Consider the following 26343-nt stretch of genomic DNA (forward strand, 5'->3'; position numbering starts at 1 on the left):
GCAGCTGACGTCGCATGTGATGTTGTGATGTTCAGTGTGTGATGTCCCAAAGCATTGTGATGTCCCAAGCCTAACTGCCAGGCAGGGGTGATTTTCAGAGGGGTGGCAGCTGACGAGGGAAAGGGTAGGAAATGTTGCTGTGTACTGCAATTCTCATTCCAAAATACCCATAACATTACAATTGGCTTAAAACTGGTTCCTATAGTTCTATCCTTATTTCTATGCTGCAGGCCTTTGGGGGTGCAGGGTCACAGCTGGAGAGGAGAGGAGAGGACTCGCCCTCTTCCTTGGGCACTGAGATCCTCCACACAAAAATGCCCTCCTCCAGGACTTTCTTTTCAGCCAGAACTCAGTTCCAGCCATTGATGCCTGCTTGCACCCACAGTTGAGGCAGCTGACGTCGCATGTGATGTTGTGATGTTCAGTGTGTGATGTCCCAAAGCATATTCCCTTGCTCACTGCCATAGGATATCATGACATCCTGAGCCGTTAGATATTGAGGGGGCTCAGCCCCTCTTAAAAATTAGGGGGGCAAAGTGCCTCTGCCCCCAGAAGCTAGTGCCCCTGGTTCCAGCACCTCTCAGGTGGGTGTCATTGCCATTCTAAGAGAATGTGGGAGGAGTTCATGGTGAGCTCCAGCACCTCTTTTCCTAGCAAACTAGCACCACCCTCCTCCAATAGCAATTAAACTTTTGACCACCTTCCACTGTCACTAATGGTATCCTCGCCAGCCCACACACCCAATTGCTATACAGTGGCAGAGCTTAAAGAGGGAGGTTTGCAACTGGAAGTTTGCAAATGTAGGCTGTGCTTTGTGATACCCAGTGGTGAAACTACATGCTCCGCTACTTGGGACGGAGAGCAGGTGGGACGGGGCTGGTGCCCCCCAGGGGCGTGGTGCACATCCCAGGGGCATAGTACGCCGCCTGTGAGGGCTTGATGCATGTTCTGGGGGAGTGACATGCCGCCTGTGGGGGCGTGATGCCCAGCGCGTGCGGGGTGCACGGTGTGTGTCAGGGGGGCCACCACAATGGCACCCTACCGGCATAGTGGTGCCAGGGGGCGGTCCGCTCCCTCCGCACCTCTGTTCCTCTGCCAGTGGTGATACCCTCTCCTCCCAAAAAATACCCCCAGGGGAAATTAGCAATTTGGGGGAGGCCAAAGCTGCTGATGCCTAACTGATATACACAAGGGGAAATGGGGATGTTATGTACTGAATTGAATAGGATCCAAACTGCAGCAGTCTGATTGGTCCTAGAACAATAGGCTCCAAAAGGCAGCAGTCTGATTGGTCCTAGAACAATAGGATTCAGAATGCAGCAGTCTGATTGGTCCTAGAACAATGCAGCAGTATGATTGGTTAGCAGGAACCACCCAATCATGCTCCAGATAGAAGTGAATCCACAACCTGATTGGCTTACAGTAGAATTCCGGAATTAGCCAATCATGTGCAGCCCATTGTGTAAATAATGTATATAAAGCAGATACTTTGAGGGGACTTGCATTCATTCCTCCTCACCACTATGAGCTGAATAAAGAGCATGAAATCACTTTGCGACTCCGAGTATATTTCAGGGGATGAGGCCAAATCTAGTGCTACCTACCGTATTTCCCATTCCTGCCCTAAATGTCTGTCTGAACGGTATATAACTCCATTCAATACACAAATCACCTTTCCGACAAGCAACATCTCATGTGCTTCTGTCCTTGAGGAAAGAAATGGCTTTGTCTGCAAAAGATTGCAAGTTCCATCTCTGGTATCTTCAGCTACAGCTGAAAAAGTGTTTCCACTCTCTTCTAGAAATGCTCAGGGTGTGTGTGTATTCTAGTGTGAACTGAACTGATCTGCACCTCCTTGATTTCACACTTCTCTCAAAAAAAGAAGAAGCAAGAACAAGTGTCTACAAAATGTGTATCCTAGAATTGAGGCATCTAATCATAAGCCTGCATTTTTTATCAGAGCTTCTATATATTTTATCAAGGCTTGTATTTAAAAATGAGCTTAAAAAAGGATTTTCAAATGTTTCATGCCAGGCAGAAAGAACCTTGGCAAGAGGTTTTTCTCCTAAGACAAGGGGGCCCCATTGATTTATAGTAGAAAAACAATTCTCAAAGTCATAAAAAGGGAGAATTACATATGCTGCCCTTGCAGACTGAGAAAACACAATTAAAGGCAAGGGTAAATAGTAAAATAATACCAATGTGCCTCCCAGTAAAATGAGCCAGATCTTCTTTCCAAGGTTAAAAAGGCCAAGAGCAATGGAGAGGCATCTAGCTGGCAGAAAAAGAGAGCATTTTAAAGAAATCTTTAAAAGCTGTTTCTTTTTCTTAAACTGAGAGAGTTAAAAAGGTTAAATGTTGGGAAAGGCAACTGGCTTGGCTGGAGAAGAAGCATCTAGCTGGCTGGGAAAGGAGGGGGAAAGGGGGGAGGTGTAAACTGAAGAGGCTTCTTTTTAAAAGCTGTTTTTTACTGAGTTCCTTTTTACTTTACAAAGGCTTTATTCTTTTAAAAGGCTACCTATGATAAGTGAATGAAATATATTAGCTTAAATATATTGGCTTAAATGTAATTATGCAAAGGATTTAAGGAATGCTAGATTCTTATTTCATATGGTTGTAAGAGTTGTATTTATCCTGAAATTAAGTCAGCCACCAGCCTAGCCCCCCTGCTAGACAGAAGACGCCATCCAAGCACTCTCGATAAATATGGTTGTCAGGCATTTGTTTAGAAACTTTCAAATGAAGGAAATCTTTCAATATTGATGTGAAACTCGAGATCCTTGACATCTGTTGAACATAAAAATGTAAGATTAAACATTTGTTTTAGAAGGCAATAGGGCAAGGAGGGCAAAGAGGTGAGCTGGTAATTAAGATTCCATGTAAGATATATTATTACTTATTTGTCATTTATATATAGCTCTTTGTCTCCCTTATAAGGGCAAGGAAGTGGGTGTATCTTTTGTGATTGGTTCTACCAAACAGCCAATAGGAATTTCAACCAGGCTGATTGGACAGAGGCAGCCACAGGAGGAGCAAAGGGGGCTGGATTAAGGGAATATAAGTGCTGGCCAGGATGGCAAGAGGCCAGGCCAGAGCTTGGTAACCATATACCACTGAGCCTCTCATTTATTTGTCTGACAAATAAATTATTATTTTAATTTCTCTATTGCTGCGTTGAATATTTCATTCCAGCTAAGCGTTAACCACAAGCAGGGTGCTACATTTTATGGTGCCACTGTGACTCGGATAAGTGGTCTGCTGGAACGCAGCCCCTTCGCCCTACTGGGCAGGGTACAAGAGAGAGGACCACTGCTTACCCAGCGCGCACTGGTAAATTTTTCCAGGGGGAACGCAGAAGACTCGTCTGTCTGATACCCTGCTCACTGGCGGCGACGGACCGGGGGAAACAGGGAACCAACCAAGGGTAAGTGCACAAAGGGATTTTTGGCCCTCCAATTAATTGGGAGGAAGAGAAGTCTTGATCAAACTTCTGCGTCTCAGTAAGGGGAAACTGAGTACGCTAGGTGGTTGGGTACATCAGATGTTGGTCTGGTGGAGGAAAAGGGAAAATTGACAAAGCGTGTGTGTGAGTGACTGAGTGGATACTTCACAGGGCCATACAATGGGAGTTGGGGGTTCAAAGGGGGAAAATACACCTCTTGAGTGTATGTTAAATAATTTTAAGAAAGCCTTCTCAGGGGCATATGGAGTCAAAATGACGCCAGAGCGCTTGAGAACGTTATGTGAACTAGAATGGCCAAAACAAATTACTGAATGGCCATCTCAGGGAACTTTTGATATAAATTTAGTAAGCAAACTTTGGTCTAATATCGCCAAAGAAACTGGAGGGTGCCCAGAACAATTTCCATATATAGATTCCTGGCTGAGCACATTAAATAAAAATCCTCCATGGATAAGGGAATGCAAAGTCAAACGATGCAAATTATTGGCTGTAAAAGCTGAAGCTAGGAAAGGAATCTTGCCAAATAAACTCAAACCCATTTTTGAGGGACCAGAGGAAGAGGTGCTTCCACCTCCACCCTATGCTCCACATCGAAGGGAGCTTAATTCAAACACTCCGCCAGTTGTAACCCCAAGGCAAGAAAGTGGAATGAATAATGGGAGTGGAGTCACAGAGCTTGATTCCTTGATAGATTATGATAAATATCTTCAGGAGGCATTGGAGTCCTATAATAAAGCCCAAGCAGAAGTGGTTATTCCACCTGTGACTCCTAATAGACCTGCATCTACAGTCTCCTTTAGTGGAACAACTGATTGCCCACCCCAAACCCCTGTACATCCAAGTCCTAGAGAATTATTACAGAAGTTACAGGGAGACCTTAATCGGTCAGCAAGCAATACAGCCAGGCGTATAAAGCTGCTAAAAGAACGCCTTGGGACAAATACCATCCCCTATGATTTGAGGCCCCTAGAGCAAAGCGAAGAGAAAGATCATGTAGTAGCCCCTCTTAGAAGAGTATTTGATGCACTTGAGGAGCCTGCGCTGGTTAACGGGCAACCCGGACCACGGCCACCTCGAACTTCGACCCTGCAATATATTCCATTCACAACTACAGATTTGATGAATTGGAAAACACACACCCCATCTTTTGCAGAAAAACCTCAGGCTATGATGGACTTGGTGACTTCAATAGTAAATACTCATAGCCCTACTTGGACAGATTGTCGCCAGCTCCTAAATACTCTTTTCACCACTGAGGAAAGGAGAGACATAATTGAAAAGGCACAGATATATTTGCGTGAGCAGGCCAGAGTGGGAAATATTTTTAATATTGACCGTCATCTCCAAGATAACTTTCCCTTGGAAGATCCTAATTGGGATCCAAACAATGGAATTCATCTGGCCAGACTTACCACCTACCGCCAGACACTTGTGCAAGGTATCCGCAGGGCATGCCAGAAGCCCACTAATATGTCTAAAGTCTCAGAAGTAGAACAGAAACCAAATGAGAGTCCAGGAGACTTTTTAGAGAGGCTGCAAGAAGCCTATCGTATATGGACTCCTTTTGACCCTGAAGCCCCTGAAAACAGCAGAATGATTACTGCTACATTTGTGGCCCAGTGCGCTTCTGATATTCGTAAGAAAATTCAGAAATCAGAAGGATGGGAAGGGATGCTGATGAGCCAAATTATGGCCATTGCACGCCGAGTTTATCGGAATAGGGATGAGGCTGAGAAGCAAGAGAAGAAGAAGTGGCAGAAGGAAAAGATGGTAATGCTAGCCACAGCAGTGAAGCAAGACCACCGCCCCTTAAATGGAGGGAGAGGGCGAGGAAGGAATCCACCACTGGGAAGGAATCAATGTGCAAATTGCAAGAAGGAGGGTCATTGGAAGCGGGAGTGTCCTGAACCCCTGAGGTTGGAAGAAGTACGCCCAGGCCCAGGCCCAGGCCCAGGCCCAGGCTCCGGCCCAAGAAACCAGGGACGGGGACGGGGAATGATCCGAAATGGAAGATATCAGAGACCAGGACAAGGACAGAATAGAGACAATTTCATTGGACTGGCAGAAGAGGATTTTACTCAAGACTAGGAACGACCGGACTCCATAAAGTTAGGCTTCCAGGAGCCCACGGTCACGATTCAATTAGGGAGCCATTTAATAGACTTTATGATTGATACTGGGGCTGAATACTCAGTACTCCCAGAACTATTGCAGAAAAAGGCATCCAAAAGTGTAGTCATTAAAAGTGCCACTGGACAGTCAGCTAAGAGGTCTTTCCTCCAACCTTTGGAATGCCAGATTGGGGGACATCGTTTAACCCATCAGTTTTTGTATATACCTGAGTGTCCAATACCTCTCTTAGGCAGAGATATGCTGTCCAAATTGCAGGCCCAAATCACCTTCACTCCTCGAGGTCCAGAAATGAAACTGCCATCAAAAGCAGCAGGAATAATTACCCTCTCAGTACCTAAGGAACAATCATGGCGCCTAATGTCAGCCCTGCAAGTCCAACCCACATTGGATACAGAATTAAACAAGCTCCTCCGAACTCTACAGGTGCCACCAGGAGTATGGGCCGAAAATAGCCCACCAGGAATGGCTAAGAATATAGCTCCAATTGTAGTAACCCTAAAACCTATGGCTACCCCCGTATCTGTAAAGCAATATCCCTTACCCCGGCGAGCAGCAGAGGGCATCCAGAAACATTTGGACCGCCTATTAAAATATGGTCTGCTTAAGCCTTGCCAATCAGAATGGAACACACCCCTTTTGCCTGTTCGAAAACCTGGGACAGATGAATACAGGCCAGTGCAGGACTTGAGGCTCGTAAACCAGGCTATCGAGACCTTGCACCCAAATGTACCAAACCCATATACCTTGTTGAGTTTGATCCCACCAGAAGCAACATTTTTTACTGTATTGGACTTGAAAGATGCATTCTTCTGTTGCCGGCTGGCACCACAGAGCCAACCTATATTTGCCTTCCAGTGGGAAGACCCTTTGACAGGAACAAAAGGCCAGCTAACCTGGACAAGATTGCCCCAGGGATTTAAAAATTCCCCAACTTTATTTGGCACTGCCTTGGCGAGGGATTTAACAAGTTACCCCTCAATACCGGGAGAAAAGGTGGTTCTGCAATATGTAGATGATCTTATACTAGCGGCAAAGGATTTTAATACCTGTAAAGAAGGGACAGAGGAACTGCTCCACTTGCTCTGGGAAGCTGGCTACCGAGTTTCCCAGAAAAAGGCACAGTTATGTTTAGAAAAGGTCAAATATTTGGGCTTTGACATCTCACACCAACAACGAGCATTGAGACCAGAGAGGAAAGAAGCTATTTGCCTTATCAAGGAACCTACCACAAGAAAACAACTTAGAGGATTCCTGGGAACAGCAGGGTTTTGTAGACTATGGATACCTGATTTCAGCAGTCTGGCCAAGCCCTTACATGAAAGCACTCGAGGTGCAGAAAAGGACCCATTCGTATGGGGACCTGAGCAGAAACAAGCCTTTTTAGTTATCAAACAACGACTTATGGAGGCCCCAGCCCTTGGATTGCCTAATTCGGAAAAACCCTTTCAGCTGTATGTACATGAACAGAATGGGATTGCAGCTGCAGTCCTGACCCAGAGATTAGGAAGTTGGAACCGCCCAGTAGCTTATTTGTCTAAACAATTGGACTCAGTAGCAAAAGGATGGCCTCCATGCCTAAGGGCAGTAGCGGCCACTGCAAGCCTTGTCAAAGAAGCTGATAAATTTACCTTCGGCCAGACGATGTATGTGAATGTACCTCATGCTGTTCTGACACTCATGGAATATAAGGGTAGTTATTGGCTAACGAACCCAAGGATGGCTAGATACCAAGGCCTATTGTGTGAAAATCCCAGGATTCATCTACGAGTAGTGAATATGCTCAATCCAGCGACTTTGCTGCCCCTACCAGAGGTAGATGATGAGGAATCACATGATTGTCTCCAAGTAATGGATGAAGTTTATTCCAGTAGACCTGATCTGAAAGATGAACCATTGAAAAATCCAGATGTTGTATATTATACGGATGGTAGCAGTTACCTTCATGAAGGTGCCAGACGAGCAGGATATGCTGTGGTCACCAATGAGGAAGTTGTGGAAGCTGAAGCTTTGCCTGCTGGCACATCAGCACAAAAAGCTGAACTTATAGGCTTAACTAGAGCTCTGCAATTGGCAGCTGGATGTAAGGCAAACATCTATACTGATTCTAAATATGCCTTCTTAACCCTGCATGCACATGGAGCTCTATGGAAAGAAAGAGGTCTAATAGGAGCCCACGGGAAGGCCTTGAAATATGGACCTGAAGTAGAAATCCTGTTAGAAGCAGTATGGGCTCCAGAACAGATTGCTGTAATGCACTGCAAAGGTCATGGACGAGGAAGGGATCCAATAACCAGAGGAAATCATGCTGCTGACAAAGCAGCCCGAGAGGCAGCCCAAAAGCCTGTGGGAGGATTTATAGCAGCCCTCATACCAGAGGTAGTTCCAGAAGAAGTTAAACCTCACTATACCCCAGAAGAGAGGAAGTGGGCTGAACAGGAAGGAGCGGTTATGAAGGACGGTTGGATGATCCTGCCGGACAATAGGATTTATGTACCTCATCATCTAGCAGGCACAATTGTAAGAAATTATCATGAATCTACTCACCTTGGCGGTACTGCAACCAGAGAGAGTCTCAGTCGGAAGTTGTATATTATTAATCTATCACAATTAGCAACTTGCATTTCACAGAAATGTGTTCTTTGTGCTAAAAACAATCCCAGGCAGGGACCAGTACAACCTCCTGGAATTCAGCATGTGGGATATGTCCCCATGGAAAGCCTAATTGTGGACTTCACAGAGCTGGTCCCTTCTAAGGGATTCAAGTATCTCCTTGTGTTTGTAGATACTCTTACCGGATGGGTTGAAGCTTTTCCCACCCGAACTGAAAAGGCACGAGAGGTAACTAAGAGACTCCTCACTGAATTGATCCCAAGGTTTGGATTACCTAGATGCATTGGAAGTGATAATGGGCCAGCGTTCATTGATCAAGTAGTACAAGATGTATGTCGAGTCCTACAAGTAAAATGGAGACTGCATGCAGCATATAGGCCTCAGAGTTCAGGGAAAACTGAAAGAATGAATCGGACTCTGAAAACCCAATTGGCAAAATTAACCCAGGAAACGGGATTGGGATGGGTAGATGTGTTACCCATAACACTGTTTCGTGTTCGGTGTGCACCCACAAAAAGACTTAAGTTGTCACCTTTTGAGCTCCTGTATGGGAGACCGCCCTCCTTTGTTCAGGATATTCCAGCTGACCTTAAACAAATAGGAGATCATGTGACACAGGGACAAGTGCAATCTCTCTCCCGTGTTTTTGTTTCTCTTAACAGGTGGGCCCTCGAACGCACGCCGTGCAGCATTGCCGAGCCGATTCATCAGTTCCAGGCTGGCGATAGCGTATGGGTGAAAGAGTGGAAACGTGATCCACTTGCACCAAAGTGGCGTGGACCTTACACCGTCTTGCTCTCTACTCCAACAGCGGTGAAGGTAGCTGAGGTGACCCCCTGGATTCATCACTCTCGTTTGAAGAAGTCCGAAGGCAGTTGGACGTGCAAAGGTGACCCCTCTAATCCTTTAAAACTAACTCTCTCCAAAAACCCCTGTATCTAGCCCTACCGGGAACGGGCTAGGTCACGGGCAACATTTGACGACCGGCCTGCTGCAGCCACAACCTGGAAGCTGGCTGACCTGCGCACGCCTGAAGCTTGAGGAGCGTCTGAACCAGCGACTGTGAACGGAAAGATTCTCTAATACAATTGATTGACTGCCCCCTTGTGGAACAATTATCAGAGATATTACTCATTGGGGATCCTCGGGATATATGTTTTGGTCTTGGTGGTTCCCCATTTCTGTCACTGGGGGAATTATATTGGGGCTAATAATTATTTGCTATCACAATAAGGTAATCTTTTGTGGAAGGAATGCATATACTAGACATCAACATGATTTTATTATTAATCCTGATCCCTTGGGAAGGGGAAGGGTCCTTGAATCTGACCAAATTGGCTAAATATGGATTCAGCCATGACCACAATATGTGGGTAGGCTTAGCTGAGATGGTAGCCAATGTTGCAAATAGGACCAATTGCCTTGTTTGCTCTCTTGGGCCAGATGATTCAGAGGGAGGTATGCCCTTATTACCGATACCATTAGATGCCATTGGTATGGTAAGCGAAATGCCACACCAAACAGAAATACAGAATTTCCCCGGATGGAACTCAACTAAACCATTACGAGTTATACCTGTACAAGGGGAATTCTGTGTACATAAATCATCAGATGCAGCTGATTCTCCCATGATAGGCTCTTCTCATTGTCACTATACTTGGGATTATATTAAGAATAGTCATACCTGGGCACACGGTACTACCTATCGAACTCGGAATACCTTGCCCTGTGCACCTCCTTTTATTCACGCATGGAAAGTGGTGTGGAACATAACTGTGACAGAAAAAGGCAATCTAACATACTGCACTGTGAACTCTCTACCTCTTTTGGTATTTCGCCTTCTGTACTCCACGTACCAAAAACCTCAGACCCGATGGTTGTGGTGGATATGTGGAGAATGGGCATACAAAAAGCTCCCTTCCAAATGGAGTGGGACTTGTTTCTTGGGTTGGGTATTACCACCAATGTGGATTATGCCCACTAGTTCGGCCAGGCGAACACGAAGGAATGCTGATATTTCTCATATAGCAGGAGGAAGTACCCAAAGTTGGAGCGGTACTGATGATTGGCCGCCAGAGCGCATTATAGCCTATTATGATCCTGCCTCCTGGAATCCTGGTGAGCTCATACAAGGGGCACGGGATCCTATTTATAATCTAAACAGAATAATTCGATTGCAAGCAGTAGTGGAACTTGTAACCAATGCAACGGCCCAGAGTTTGAGACTTATTGCACAACAGTTGGATGAAAGTAGAGCCGCCATTTTGCAGCTGAAAATGGGAATGGATTATGTACTTGCCAGGCAGGGAGGCCTATGTGGAGTCTTGAACTTGACAGGGAATGCCTGTTGCTTTAACATTTCAGATAATGGTGAGGCAATCCGTGTGTTGGCCACAAAGATGGAGAATATAGCACATGTCCCAGTACAAACATGGGAAGGATGGGATATGGGATGGCTCACCAATTGGTTACCTAATGTCACAGGACTCAAAGGGATACTATTGTCTTGCTTGTTTTTCTTGACAGTAGTGGTAATGGTTTTGTGTATGATGCCATGTATCATTTCATGTTTTAGAAGTACAATTAGCAAGATGGTTTCAAATGAAACTCTACCTCATATCATGGCCCTATACAGAGCTTTACCTCAGGAATATGATGAAGGTCAAGCTATCAAGGACACTTGGGATGAAGGTCCTTGAGCTTGAAAGGGGGGAATGAGGCATCTAATCATAAGCCTGCATTTTTTATCAGAGCTTCTATATATTTTATCAAGGCTTGTATTTAAAAATGAGCTTAAAAAAGGATTTTCAAATGTTTCATGCCAGGCAGAAAGAACCTTGGCAAGAGGTTTTTCTCCTAAGACAAGGGGGCCCCATTGATTTATAGTAGAAAAACAATTCTCAAAGTCATAAAAAGGGAGAATTACATATGCTGCCCTTGCAGACTGAGAAAACACAATTAAAGGCAAGGGTAAATAGTAAAATAATACCAATGTGCCTCCCAGTAAAATGAGCCAGATCTTCTTTCCAAGGTTAAAAAGGCCAAGAGCAATGGAGAGGCATCTAGCTGGCAGAAAAAGAGAGCATTTTAAAGAAATCTTTAAAAGCTGTTTCTTTTTCTTAAACTGAGAGAGTTAAAAAGGTTAAATGTTGGGAAAGGCAACTGGCTTGGCTGGAGAAGAAGCATCTAGCTGGCTGGGAAAGGAGGGGGAAAGGGGGGAGGTGTAAACTGAAGAGGCTTCTTTTTAAAAGCTGTTTTTTACTGAGTTCCTTTTTACTTTACAAAGGCTTTATTCTTTTAAAAGGCTACCTATGATAAGTGAATGAAATATATTAGCTTAAATATATTGGCTTAAATGTAATTATGCAAAGGATTTAAGGAATGCTAGATTCTTATTTCATATGGTTGTAAGAGTTGTATTTATCCTGAAATTAAGTCAGCCACCAGCCTAGCCCCCCTGCTAGACAGAAGACGCCATCCAAGCACTCTCGATAAATATGGTTGTCAGGCATTTGTTTAGAAACTTTCAAATGAAGGAAATCTTTCAATATTGATGTGAAACTCGAGATCCTTGACATCTGTTGAACATAAAAATGTAAGATTAAACATTTGTTTTAGAAGGCAATAGGGCAAGGAGGGCAAAGAGGTGAGCTGGTAATTAAGATTCCATGTAAGATATATTATTACTTATTTGTCATTTATATATAGCTCTTTGTCTCCCTTATAAGGGCAAGGAAGTGGGTGTATCTTTTGTGGGTGTATCTTTTGTGATTGGTTCTACCAAACAGCCAATAGGAATTTCAACCAGGCTGATTGGACAGAGGCAGCCACAGGAGGAGCAAAGGGGGCTGGATTAAGGGAATATAAGTGCTGGCCAGGATGGCAAGAGGCCAGGCCAGAGCTTGGTAACCATATACCACTGAGCCTCTCATTTATTTGTCTGACAAATAAATTATTATTTTAATTTCTCTATTGCTGCGTTGAATATTTCATTCCAGCTAAGCGTTAACCACAAGCAGGGTGCTACAGAATAAATTATGAAATGCATATATTGACATCGATGCATATATCATGATGAATTTTGTGACAGAAGGCATAATAAAACACATATTTAAATTCAAATTTTCATGCATTAAAAAAATTAAATCCACTGTTTAATGCAGAAACAGGAAAGAGTGGACTTGAATGCACACACACAGAAATGGTACGGTGTTGTATTCAGTGTTACTCCTACACAAAACAGACCATTTGAAAACAATGGACACAAATAACTTAGGTGCAATAATTTTAATAGGTCTACTCTATGTAGAATTGGATATAAAGCATGGACTGGAAATAGATTGATTCCTCCATCTCTCCTTCCCTAAGAGAAACCTTGGCCACAACCATACATTTAAAGGACACTTGTTACACTTTAAAGTTCTGGCTTCCCCTTAATGAATCCTTGGAATTGTAATTTGTTAAGGGTCACCTAACAGTTCTCAGCTCTCGACAAATTACACTTAGAGATCCACTGCCAGCCAGTCTGCACTGGTAGACAATACTGAGCTACATGTATCAATGGTCTGATAAGAAGGTTTCCTACATTTCTATCCCTCCAAGAGTTTGCCAGGCAAAAATGCAGAGGCATTCTTTTAAAATAATGGATGCTAAGTAGAAGAAGGATAGGTAGCAAGAGGATGCCCTGTTGTGTTCATAAGGGCCCCTTATCATTAATAGTGATGGGGGTGGATTTGGTTGGTTACAAATTTTAATATGTGCCTATCTAATTTACACTTTGCAAAGCAGCCTGTAAATTGAAGCTTGGCTGGTCTCAGGAATTTGCACTTCTCCAAATTTCACGGTGCAATTATCCACCCCCCAAAAATGGTCACAAAAATGTCTATATTCATGGACAGTATGGCTAAAAAAGACATCTGTGAAAATAGCATACAAAAAGACATTATATTTGGGGGAAATGCAGAAAAATAAACTGAACTGCTAACAAATTGTCACGAGGAATTATTATTATTTTCATAGCAAACAGATGCGGATAAGTGGCAAACTGACGTTAAGGGTGGGAAACTAAGAGGAAACAAAAATTAACAGATTCCATGATTCCTTTCCAAGGGCAGACCTTCATCTTGTACCTCCAGATATGACAATACTCTGAAGTATGGAGGGTCATCTCATGCCCCATCCTCCCAATGCCTAAGCAAGCTATAGAGGGACACCATGCTGAGTCTGTCAGCATTGCTTGCTTACAGGACATGTTTACAGACCTGAATTTTACAGTAGACTGGTAAAGATGGACACGTAACAATGAACTGTGTGTCTTCTTTCCAAAAAGGATGGCTACCCAATGGTTGTTTCCAGCAGCTGAAGAAAATGAGATCTAACAGGGACTCATCTCCTTGACTGCCCAGTATTTAATAGAGACGGACACAGGAGCAGTGTGACAGCTCTGCCAGAGTCTTGCTTTTTTCTCTGTTTGTCAGAAGTGTGTTGTGCATGTGACAGAAACAATCATGAGAGAAGCTGATGCCCTGTTTTCCAAATGCGCCGTGAAGGCTTCCGGCCTCCTATCAGTCAGGAGGAGCTCATCTGGTTCATAAGGTTCGAAACCAGCCTGACAAAAACCAGAAACCAAAGTGACAGGTGGAAGGAGTAGCAGGTCTGGCTAATTTCAATATGAGCTTCAATATCTGAGTCTCTGTGCCTCCCATCAGCTCCAGCCAGCATGGTGAATGAAAGATCCCAAACCTCTCAGCAGTGTGTATATGAACATACACGAGTGCTGGCTGTGCACATGCGAGTTCAGGTAGAAGAGTTTGGATTTGATATCCCGCTTTATCACTACCCAAAGGAGTCTCAAAGCGGCTAACAATCTCCTTTCCCTTCCTCCCCCTCAACAAACACTCTGTGAGGTGAATGGGGCTGAGAGACATCAAAGAAGTGTGACTAGCCCAAGGTCACCCAGCAGCTGCATGTGGAGGAGCGAACCCGGTTCACCAGATTACAAGTCCACCGCTCTTAACCACTACACCACACTGGCTCATGTCACACTTGAAGTTCATGTCAAAAAACATCTGGAGGGCAGGAGGCTAGGGAAGACTGGGATAGATGTTCAAAGGTGCAGAAAAGTCACGGGAGACAAGTCTCTTGAGTTACAGCACTTTAAAGCCAACCACAGTTTTCAACCATCCCTCACTCTCGCAAATTCCAATGTCAAGCAAATATCCCCCCCTTTTTTTTGGATCTATATGGACATCTGAATTGAGATGACATACACAGAACAAAATGGTGAGGCAGTTTTTGATGTGTGCAAAGCAGGGAACAGCCCAATGGGGTTCTTTTCTCTGTTTCTGAGTCACAAAGCCCTAGCAGATTCCAATTTAGCCAGCTGGTCATTCCTAGTACTTACCAATGACTGAAACCATCATTTATCCCCCTTGCACAGACCTGCTTGTTATGACCAGAGCCCCTCTCCTATTTGCCAGCACCCCCTGAGCATTGAGTATAGAATGTCGAGTTGGGGGAGGGAACCCTGACCCCTAGTGAATTTTGGAGGTGGACAAAACAAAAATTCCCTCTCTTATAATACTAGAATTCGGATATACAATGAAGCTGAATGCTGGAAGATTCGGGGCAGGCAAAAGGAAATGCTCTTCACACAGTGCATAAACTATGACATTCACGTTCACAAGAGGCAGCGATGGGCTACAAACATGGGTAACTTTGAAAGAGCATTAGACAAATTCATGGAGCGTGATGCTATCAATGGCTATTTGCTGTGATGGTTACAACCTACTTCCCCTGCTGGAGGAGGTATGCATTGGAATGCCAAATTCTGGGAATCACAGGTGGGGAGATTGCTGTTGCATTCAGGTGATGTTGGGTGGCTTCCCATGGGGATTGGAATGGCCACTGTGAGAGCAGAGTGCTGGCCTGGAGGGACCCGTGGCCTGATCCAGCAGGGCTTGCACTACCTACCTAAGTTCATACTCTACCTTACACAATAAATTAATCCATCAACCCATACAGTCTGGGCTGAGACCAAACAGTAAATAAACCAACAAAATCACGAGCTGAGCATATATAACAGGATCTATGCCTGCCCTCACATCAACTGGCACCCATTCCCATCCAAAACCAAATGCCATTTCTTCTGTAAATGAGAGGAAGGGATGTTTGTGTGTGTCTGTAAGTAGAGGAAAGACAAACTGATAGATGGGGATTTTAGTAAGTTGCAAAGGTGAAACTAGCAATGGGGGAACCCACATTCAAATTCCTAGTCACTGAGTGACCTTTGGTCAACTCACTGCCTCTCAGACTAACCTACCTCACAAGAAAGATTTGAATATAAAATATAAAATGGGGAGGTGGGTGAAAACCGAAGTAGCCCTGAATTCCTTGGAGGAACAGTGGGATAATTAACAACAGAAAATAAAGAAATACAGGGAAACTTATCGGTAATTGCACTACAGACCCATGGCATGATTGCAGTAATTAAGATTTCTGAATGAAGGACTTTGACATTAGCTTGGTGGTAAAATATATTATTTGCACACAGAAGTTCCCCATTTTAATCCCTGATATCCCCAACATGTAGTCATAAAAATACTGGGCTCAGGGGACCAATGATCTACTCAGCATAAAAGAGTTTCATGTGTTTGCAGATTTTACCGACTGAGGACCAAAATGCCACAGCCTCTTAGTTGAGAGTTGAAGTCCAACTAACTCCACTTTTAGGTCTACACTGTTTTGTTATTTCATTCCTATCAGCTCACAGCAGTGATTTCTAAAGCATTTAACTCAATCTCATATGTATTGGGGTTACAAATGGAACACAAGTCTGGCTTTCTGAATGGAGCCAGGAAGGTATTTTATGCATTCCATTTGATGGCCGAGTTTGCTGAAGCCTTATGTTCCTAGTCAATAATCCCCTTGTAGTGTGTTTGTTTAATTGATTGCAATGCTATGTCAACCTTCCCAGGCTGAGGCCTCAAATATTTGCAAACTAAAATATACATAATGTTGGTCATGAATGCAATACAGCTACAGATGCTGCAGTTTACACAATAGAGGCTGGAAGCTGGGAAGCCAAACACACTAAATTAATTAGGGTTATGTCCATAGACTTTTGCTGGTTCTATCAGGCCTGTGTACAATTGTTCTTCCCATTTCTTGAGGGCTCAGGCTCATTAGTTTAACAGGAATGTTTTCAGACTGCTCATCAATGGAATTAAAGGCAACTCCACAATTATAGAGAGTAAATGGGAGGAAATATTTGTTTTCGTAACAGGAAATCATCTGCAATCTTTCGTCTTCAGTTCCACCTTTCCCGTGTTTGCTCCAAACAAACCTACATTGAGAATGAGATATTATGTATGCTCCCAGCCCATTCAGATCACCACCAGGGGTTGAGGCTTATTTTCTATCGGTTGTGATTAGTTTTGTGAGCCTAGGGATTAAGTGTAGATGTAAAGTAGAATATGTGCCCACTCGACTGTGTCGATTTGCAGAACTAGTGCTTTGACAGAGGCCACATAATGCTCATTTCGCACTTGTGAGAAATTTAACTTTTAGTTATAGCAGCTCCTTTTCTCTGGAACTCCATGCCTATTGATATTGGTTGAAGTGTTTTTGACACATAATTCTATTTTGTATATTAGTTTTAAAAATTTGACTATTTTACCTATATTTATATGCTTTTATTTCATGCTGTATTTAATATGCTGTATTTAAGTCTGTTTTCATTGCTATTTTTAAATACATATTTTATACCATTTTAAGTAAACCACTTAGATGTGGGTTGTAGTTTTTTATGACGCAGTATATAAACTTTGCTAAGTAAAATAGAAAAAAGAAATTTTTACCCACCACTATTTAGGTCACAATTCAGCTTACCACTACAAATAATATTATGATTGAGTTTGCGATGGTGCATCAAAGAAATATAAACACTTGTTCTAAAAAAAAAAGTGCTATTGCTCAGTATTAGAGCATGTACAAGACCCCATATTCAATCTCTGCCACATCCAGTTGCAATTCCCAAAGCCCCATGTCTGAAACTCTGGAGAGCTGACCAGCAGTGGCTCTTCAGAGTTTCAGATAGGGAATATTCCCAGTCCTACCTGGAGACAGGGATGTAAAAATCTATTCATTTTGGTTCCCCTCGTTTCTCATTTTTTCCAATATCAAATTCAGTTATCCACATATCTTCAGCATTTCGCATTTTTTTAAAAAAAAACCAATCCTTATGAAAATTCACCAGCATTTTAGCATGATTTTTTCCTATTAAAACTTTTTTGTATATCGTTTTTGTAAATATGCACAATTTTGCAAACCATTTGCCCTGATGTAATGCATTTTTTATGTTCTTTTCACTAATATACACAATTATACGCACTTGTTACCCTAATATTTAGTGTAAATATTTATACACATTATACATGGGACTGCCTCTGAAGATATTTCAGAAACTACAGCTGGTGAACTATTCACTGCACATCTTTAGATACCAGCCAAAAACTTTCCTCTACAGCTAGGCCATTGGCCTTTATGTTGCCTTTTAGAACTGGGTGAGGTATTTTTTAATGTTTTTTTCTGTTTCCTCTTAGTTTTGATGTTTCTGTGTGGGGTTTATTGTCTGTTTGTCTGTCTGTTTGTAAGTTGATTAGGTTTGCCCTAAACTAACAAATGTAATTAATAAATGGTAATTTTTAAAAATGCACATTTTGGGGGGCACATTACTTGACTGGAGAACTGCATTGCAAAGTGTGAATTTTGAAGGAGGCCTGTATTTGCTTCCTGTGTTTTTTTGGAAAGTGAGAATTAGGCAAGTTTCCCCTTAAATGCGGATTGAATTGAATTTCTCCCCCATCCCTACCTGGGGATACAGAAGATTGGACCTAGGACCCTCTGCCCATGAAACAGATGCTCCATCACTTCATCCCTCCCCAGAGGAAGGGAAACCAATCACAGGTGGTTTTAGGGTAGCATGATCTGCTGCAGGAGGCGCCACAACCATTCTGTAGAACAGAACGTGAGAGGCACCAAATTTTAGCATTACACAGTGCACTGCTGAAATTTGAGAGCTGAAAGTCTGCCACTGAAACCAGTGATGAGGGTGATGTATAATGACAGCCTCTGTAAGAAGGTATCACCAATGCTGAGGTCTCTAGTGTAGCTGCATATCCGTTTAAGATCACATTGCCAGTGTCACTGCTAGAACTTTCATAGTTCACCTTGTGCTTACTTTTGTGGCCAGTTAAGTCTGTTGTATGTCTTGCAAGGTTTTTCATCCCTCTGTTTTGTTGCCTTTCAAACAGGAATTCTGGACCTCGAGTAAGGAGGGACAATTCTGCCATTTTTGGTTTTTCCTCTGTTCATGATTTTGCCTAATGCGTTTTTGGATATTGTTTTCACTTCCCCCTGATGAATGCATTTCTGTTCACATTTATTTTACTGGAAAGCTGCATCGCAAAGGTCACAGATGTGCACATAACAAAAAGATAACCGTATTTTGGTTCACATATTCTTCCAGAGAATGAAAATTATGTAGATTTTCATTTAAACTGCAAACCAAACCAATTTTCTCCCCATTCCCATTCTCAGGTTTTCCTTTCAAATTTGTAATGGACTGTTGTGTTGGTATACCCCCCACCCCACTCTTCCTATCCCATTTTCCTGGTCATAACATCCTCAAATTATTCCTACTCAGATCCATCCATTTAATAATCCAGAATAATAATAAAAACCTGTTCTTTGGCTACTATTAGTATGTGCACGCGCACACACACACAGAGAGATGACAAGCACTCATACAAGTCTGAATTTCAAAAGCCCTTTTGAATTTGAAAACCGGCAGCATCATCAGAGACAGGTTGACTATAGTGCAATATCTCTAGCCTTTTTAAATGCTCTATACAGCTGTGAATAATTCCAATGATAGGCACTTTCATTCTTCATTTTCTCCCCCATTTGGGTGGGAACTAAAAAGGCTGCCCTCAGTCAGAATCAATTTATTGCTTTCAAAAGGAAGGATAATACAACCAACATTTCTAGTCCAAGTTACTGCTAATATCCTGATATTAAAGCAATTTATCAGAAGGAATATCACAAGACAGATGGAGATAGACAGACAGGCCAATGCAATTTAGCATGGAGATAAAATAGTCAGAAAAGCTCTGCTGCCATATATGTATGTATGTGTGCATCTTTCTTCCAGGCTATTAAAGAAAGAAAAAAAAAGGATGGTCACTACAGTAATTACACATGCAGATATCTGCATGTGTAATTACTACAGTGATTACATATGCAGATATCTGCATGTGTAATTATTGCAGTGACCCTCCTTTTTTAAAAAATAAATAAATTCAATTAAATTAATTATTACATTTATAAGCCACTTTTTCCTCTAAGCTGCTTAAGGGGGTGTAAGCCATGGACTGTCTGAATGCAGAGGAGTGGTGGAAACACCAGCTGGAGAACCCCCAAGGCAACCCCCAGCGGAAGACAGCTCAGAACCACGGCATTGGTGGTGGGCTAGACTGAGGGGGCAGTGACTGGCCCAAAGTCACCCAGTGAGTGTCATGGCTGAGTGGGGATTCAAACTCTGGTCTCTAAGGTCATTACACCACACTGGATCTCCAATATTCTCCTGCAGATTGCTGGAGATTCCTTTAAAGCTCAAATCAAAGTAAGATTGAGGACATATTTTGCTTAACTTCCATTTCTTTCCCAGGTATAGGCGAGTGTGATGACACAGCCCCCTGCTTGTGTCTTTGCCCCAGCTGCCAATGGATAGGATTGGGGTGTTAGAGTATTATGTGCACTAGCTAGACCTTTCTGCATCATTCCCCCACCCACACAATTTCTCATATTTAAAAAGTTGCTTTGTACTGAACAGGTTGCCCTACTCTTGCCTAAGGCAGTTATGGAAATCTTTCCCAAACACCAGGGTCATAATGAGATGCACTTGACACAAATAACTTAAACACCATCCTTTTGGTCACAAAGCCACCCATTCTTTTTCAACCTGTCATTTTCTTTCCCTGAAGATGTTCAATTAGAGCAGCACTACATTTTGCTGTGTTTTTAAAAAGAGAGGCTGAAACAGCTCTGGATTTGTATCCACAATATGAGTTTAGACCCATGGTTCTTTTTTATTAATCCACTATTTGAAAAGTTTTCATTAGAACAATAAATATACCAACAACAGAATCATAAGAAACAAAGAACCATGGTACTGTGCATTTGCTAAGTGCATGCATTTAATAATAATAATAATAATAATAATATTTTTTAATTTATATCCCACCCTCCCCAACCGAAGCCGGGCTCAGGGCGGCTAACAACATCTTGTTATATTTCATGTTGTTCCTCCTCTATGGATAGTGAGGAAACCATTTCCAAATTGAATTACTTTACACTGTATATATTTTGGAAAATTTTGTCTTAAAATGTGAATTGGAACTTTCTACTCTTATGCATTTCAAATAGACTGTTTTTCAACATGGCAGAAAGACATCAAGACTCTGAGTGATTTATGCACAAAAACTGCAATTCAGAGAATGCCCAGACATAGGTTTGGGGCAAATACTCCTTGGTGAGAGAACCTCAACAGAGATTTAAAATCACAAACTATGCAGCATTGTAAAGCATGGAAGAATAGGCTGTTAGACCTTTAAAATATCCCCTTCTAAGTTGTTTCCAAAGTTCCCCTCTTTCCTTAGCATAGAAAGAGACCACACATTTGTTGAGCTAAAAATGGTTTACTTACAAATTCTTTGAAGGTCAGATTAATGTGTTTTTCCATACAGGAGTCATAAAACTCAGGCAGTAAAACTTAGGTTCTAAAGTGGTAATTGTTTCTAAATTATTTGTACAGAAACACAAAGATGGCTTTGTAGAAAAGCCATGCAGTCTGAGCTTGGAGCAACCAGCCCAGACCTCTTTACTTGTCGGAATTCACACAGTACAGTAGAATGGAAGAACATAATAACTCTTCCTCCCAAGGGGTGTGTGTGTGTTGGGGGTGATCTAGCTAAGCCTGCAAGGCAGCTTATTCCCTTGAGCTTGCTTAAGGTGCCAGAACTCAGCTCTTAGTCCCATCATGTAAAACATAGGGCTGTACAAATACCTAGATGGAAATGTTGGGCATGTTTACATATAGCAGATTACTTGCTTTCAATGAGTATCAAGGAAGTCAGACAAGAAGGGAATATTTCAGCATTTACCATGACCAAAGCTAGATGATGTTTGTGAGCACTCCCATGCTTGACTGTTGGGATGAATTATTGTTAAGATATGCAAATTCATTGTTTGGGCACTTTTAATTATACTGTTTGCCATGTTGCCTTGAACTTTCTTAATTAAAGAAATGTATATGAACTTGTTATGGCTTATGGCTGAAACAAATATATTTGAACTGAATGTGATGCACCCAGCAACTGCTGCATTTGTAATAATGACTCCCCAAAGGGGTTGTTTTATGAGCATCTTAATTAACTCTTCCTCAGAAATGCCTGATCACCATCAGCATACCCTCCAAAGTTTCACAGATGAAAAAATAGATACATACAGAGCTTTTTTCCACACAGAACTCTCCAGAACTCGGTTCCGGCCCATCTCAGGTGGGCACCATTCCCATTATAAGAGAACACAGAAGGTGGTTAGGGGGAATTCCGGCTCCTATTTTTCTAGAAAAATAGCACTGGATATATGTTTGCAACACCCCTATAACCAGTGCTAGAGGGGCACATCTGAGATTTTCTGCTTCAGGCAACTTCCGGGTCAGCGCCATCGATTAATGGCGGATTCCCTCTGAGTCTCGGAGGGATCAGCTCCGTGGGATCAGGTCTTACCGCTGCAGCAAAGCGGGGACCCTTTAAAAATCACAGGCTGGGGAAGCCTGTGAACGTGGGGACTCGGCGGGCACCATTTGCGCCCCCCCAAGTTGCGAAGGGACCCTTTTAAGGGCTCCGGAGCGGGACGGGGGTGAGCGGCACGGTGCTGAGAGTCGACTGCTTCTTCCGCGGAGTGAAGCCACACAGCCATTATCGGAGAGTGCTGACTTTTTCCTGGGACAGAGGCACAGCACCAGGCACAGCACCAGACAGAGTCTTGAGCAGACACCAGAGAGACATCCTCTCTAAGCCACCCTGCTGTCCTCTGATGTGATGATGTTGTTTCATTGCCAGTATGAAACCAAAATTCCAGCTGCATGGAGCGTGTGTGTGTGTGTGCAAGGTTATCTTAACCATAGGCGCCAGGGGTGTGGGGCACCCGGGTACCAGGCTCTCAGGGGCGCCAGGCTGAGAGTCCAGGGCGTGAGAGTTGGGGTCTAGGGAGGAGCCTGCCCATCAGTTGGAGTGCCGCAGTGGGCTCTTCTGCTGTGGGTAGCTCTGTGCTATGAGTTCAGGGGTGAGCGAGCCAGCGAGGCGCTGAGGTGGTCAGCGGGCTCCGCCCTCCTGCGCGCCTAGGATTGGCATAGGACTGCTTACACCCAGTGGCGTAGCGTGGGTTGTCAGCACCCGGGGCAAGGCAAGTAATTTGCACCCCCTAACCTGTGGATTTGCACCCCCTAACCCGTGGATTTGCGCCCCCTAACCCTAACCCCCAGATGTTGTGCCCGGTGCGGCTGGCCCCCCTGCACCCCCCACGCTATGCCACTGCTTACACCACAAGGCGCCCAACTTCGCTCAGTCACTGATGCTGATGCCTCTGGCTGGTTTGTTGCACTGGGCTCCTTATTATTTCCTACAGAGATAAGTGTGGTGTCAGCTCCCTAAAAAAAGGTTGACCAAAAAAAGGGTCAACAACTTTGGGCAACCCGGGGGGCACAAGGTGAATATTTGCACTCCTGCGCTGCATATGCTTAAGACGTGTATGTGTGTGTGTGTGTGTGAGAGAGAGAGAGAGAGAGAGAGAGACTTGCTCTTTGCCTCAAGCAGCAAACATCAGTGGCGTAGCGTGGGGGGTGCAGGGGGGGCCGGCCGCACCGGGCGCAACATCTGGGGGTTAGGGTTAGGGGGTGCAAATCCACGGGTTAGGGGGCGCAAATCCACGGGTTAGGGGGTGCAAATTACTTGCCTTGCCCCGGGTGCTGACAACCCACGCTACGCCACTGGCAAACATATTGAGCTACCCTTGACACAGTGCTTTATTGTTTATTTATTTGTTTATGTCCCGCTTCCAAAGAGCTCAGTCTGGCATGATTTCTCCTCTCCATGTCATATTCTCAAAAACAACCCTGTGAGGTGAGTTTAGCTGGCCCAAGGTCACCCAATGAGCTTCGTGGCTGAGTGGGGATTCGAATCCTGATCTCCAAGGTCCTTGTCAAGCATTAAATTCTACACCACACTGGCTCCCAATGTGTGTTCATGTGTGTACATATAATTTAAGCTGCTCTACAGCAGCCTATCCAAACCTGTTGTCCTACAGATTTGGACTACAACTCTTCATTCCTGACCACTGGCCATGCCAGCTCGGGGGTGATGGGGCTTGTAGTCTGAAACATCCGGAAGACAACAAACTGGGTAAGTTTGCTCTAGGAACAAAATGGATCTGCCTCTTGTTCCCACCATGAATAAGACCTGCAATGAATACTAACAACATTTTAACAAGGCATTCCCCAAAGGGAGAAACAGAGAAAAAATAGAGCTAGTAATTTACCATGGTCTGAAACTAGAAAACAGTACCTGTCTCTAGTAAATGGGGACAGCTGGATCATAAGAATCAGCTGATCAATATTATAAAGGTCTCACATTGTTCTCTACTTTGGTGCAGAACAAAACCAGAATGATTTTAATTGAATCCATAAGTGCTCTAATCAATAAGGCTAAGCTTCAGAAGAAGAAGAAAAATGTACCATATTTTGAGTTGTGCCTCTCTCTTTCCTTCCTACACATACACACACTTTTGTGTGTGGGCACGTATCAATACTGAAAGCAACCATTCAGTTTTCAGTTTTTACACTTGGATTCTAGAATGATTTTTTTCTCATTACTCAGGAGTCTTATATTCAAGCTGCTTCGGATTTAATATGGCTAAGATTCATTCTGTTGCTTTTGCTTTATTAGTCCTGCTTGCTTGCCCTCAGCATTTCTGCTGGCTTAAATTAACTCTACATTGAGCATAAGCCTTTGAACTGAATTCTGATTGCTTTATGCACCTTTAAAAACTGCCAAGAAAAGCCCATTGACTTACATTTGGTTTCATGTGGATTTTTAAAGTAGAGTAGGCTCCCCTCCTGCAGTGCTATGCAGCTGAGGGAGGATTTCTAATATCGATACCATACATTTGGAGAAAAACAGGTTTCTCCTTTATTAAACCTTAGCATATTATAAAAGACAAAAATCTACAACCCAAAAAGTGTGAGAAAGGGTTCATGTATGTAGCAATCATCTGATATCATCCTCCTCACTGCAATGATGCCATGGAACGGAAACTAGCTTAAAAGGAGTCACTTCATTAAGCAAATGAATCTGTAACAAACACAGATAAGTTTGGGCACTGGAAGCTGGATGAATCTTAGGAGGCAAAGCCCCCCCCCCCCTTGCCTGATGCTAGGTGGCATGATCCTGGCTCAAGGTACCAGCCCATATCAGCATCCATCATAGACAGCTGGCCATGAAAGTATGTCAGAGGTAGGAAAGGGGGAGAAATTCAGTTCAGTTCTCATTTAAAAGTGGTCTCATCTAATTCACAATTTCCAAAGCAATAAATACAGAGCAAAACTCAGCCATCCTTCAAAATTCACATATCTTCAAATTTCGCACTGCAGCTCTCCACAGAGGCGGAGCAAGCTGCTCTGGCACCTGGAGTGGTGCACATGCTGTGCACTTGGGGGTTGGGCTAGCCGCCCATGGAGCCAGGATGAGCATCCCAGGAGGATGGCGCAGGGGTGTCATTCCAATCTTCAGGGATGACACCAGGGGTGGGACACACCTGCTGCACCCCCTGCCTCCGCCAGTGGCTCTCCAATTGAGTAAAATATGCAAAAATGCAAATACTAGGGTAAAGTGTGCATAAAAATGCATAAATTAGTGAAAACAACATACAAAAGTGCATTATATTAGGGGAAATTGGTTTGCAAAACAATATGCATGCTGCATAGAGAAAATGTGTACATATTTTGATACATTTGCACAAAAAGTTGATGCATTCACGCAAGCACTTTTTTTTTTAAAGAAAAAAACCCATTACCTAATGTGGAAATGTGGACAACTGAAGACCAGAAAAACTGAGGGTGGGGTTTGACTGTCATGCTTTCTTTTATTGTGTTGTTGTTTAGTCGTTTAGTCGTGTTCAACTCTTCATGACCCCATGGACCAGAGCACACCAGGCACTCCTCTCTTCCACTGCCTCCCGCAGTTTGGTCAAACTCATGTTGGTAGCTTCGAGAACACTGTCCAACCATCTCATCCTCTGTTGTCCCCTTCTCCTTGTGCCCTCAATCTTTCCCAACATCAGGATCTTTTCCAATGAGTAAAGTCTTCTCTACTCATGAGGTGGCCAAAGTATTGGAGCCTCAGCTTCAGGATCCGTCCTTCCAGTGAGCACTCAGGGCTGATTTCCTTAAGAATGGATAGGTTTGATCTTCTTGCAGTCCATGGGACTCTCAATAGTCTCCTCCAGCACCATAATTCAATTTTCATAATTCAATTTCTTTTATAGGGCAACATCATAAATTAGTGTTGTGATGATTCTACTCCCCACCCCAACCCACCCCACACCACACATTCTCCATCAGTTATGAGAAAATAAATAGCATTTTACAATTACCCAAGGGAAGGAGAAATGGAATAAATATTTTTGTTAATGTAAGTCCAACCCAAATAAGTCTGCAGGTAGGACTTCAGGTTCAGCACAAATGTGTATATCCTAGGATGAACATGACAGAAAACTTTGAGGAGAATAGAATAACAGGATTTTCTTCCCTCTCTTAGGCACCAAAAAGACAATCAGCTTCATTATCTTTTGGATTTCTCTGATCATCATAATTGCAAGACCAAAAGTTTAACTCCTGTGCAACACAGCACTCAACCATGACTTGTGGGCCTCTGGTAGCATGCATTAATGAGCATATGGAGATCCTCAGGTGAGGTTCTAATTTATTCCCAGAGTTCCTTGGGAAGAGTGATTGACAG

The 26343-nt window shown here is 43.3% G+C and overlaps 1 long non-coding RNA gene across 1 annotated transcript; it reads left to right on the forward strand.

Annotated features, from left to right (window-relative positions):
* Window positions 1-472: 472 nt before the first annotated feature.
* On the forward strand, window positions 473-13954 carry LOC310832229. The gene is made up of 2 exons (XR_014558173.1): window positions 473-584; window positions 13321-13954. It is a non-coding gene; the product is annotated as an uncharacterized lncRNA (long non-coding RNA).
* The last annotated feature ends 12389 nt before the right edge of the window (window positions 13955-26343 follow it).

This window comes from Podarcis gaigeae (assembly GCF_964106915.1).
Source record: "Podarcis gaigeae genome assembly, chromosome: 15".
Lineage (NCBI taxonomy): Eukaryota > Metazoa > Chordata > Lepidosauria > Squamata > Lacertidae > Podarcis > Podarcis gaigeae.